This window comes from Sinocyclocheilus rhinocerous, unplaced genomic scaffold (assembly GCF_001515625.1).
Source record: "Sinocyclocheilus rhinocerous isolate Xijiao unplaced genomic scaffold, SAMN03320098_v1.1 scaffold369, whole genome shotgun sequence".
Lineage (NCBI taxonomy): Eukaryota > Metazoa > Chordata > Actinopteri > Cypriniformes > Cyprinidae > Sinocyclocheilus > Sinocyclocheilus rhinocerous.
In genome coordinates this window covers 509,588-510,333 of record NW_015666557.1, presented here as the reverse complement: position 1 = coordinate 510,333, position 746 = coordinate 509,588, and positions in this window count along the sequence as shown.

Below are 746 nucleotides of genomic sequence, written 5' to 3'. Positions count from 1 at the left end.
CAAAAACAAACGCCAGCATATTCTGTTGTCAGACACGACTGGAACTTCAAATGGGACTGGCTTCTATGGTCAGATGAAACAAAAAATTAGCTTTTTAGCAGCAAACACTCAAGATGGGTTTGGTGAACACAGGGGTAAAAAGTACCCCGTGTGTACAATGAAATATACTTTTCTTATCCAATGAAAGGTTAGATTTTTGTGAATTTTTTTAAATAAAAGATCAAAAGGATTAAGAATGCAGATTAATTTTCACAGCCTTCTTTGATCATATTTACCAAGGGTGCCTATATTTTTGGCCATGACTGTATATATATATATATATATTAATGCGAGAATGTGGTTGTTTAAACTTCAAATATGCAGTTGATAAGATAACGTCTATTTGAAAATTTGCTTCGACGTTTTTGGAGATGTGAGCTCCAGGGTGTCAGCGATCGTTCAGCACTCATGAACCCGCCAAGAGCAGCCTCACCTCGGCCAGATCTTCTGGAATTTGCCGCTGGCTCTGATGTCTCTATAGTGGTTAAACATGAGATATCATTATTTTAGGGTACATCTAACAGGCAGTCTCTGGTCTCATTAATCTATTATTTGTTCCAGAGCAAATAGTTTTGGCTGAGGGCAAAGTCTCATAAGCCATAAGGTTATATTTTATGTAACTTTAATGCTGTATATCAGAGCGCCGCCTTTGTACTTTTTACTGAATTGTCTAGCAACTTTTATGATGGCTGTTGTTGTTTATTAAT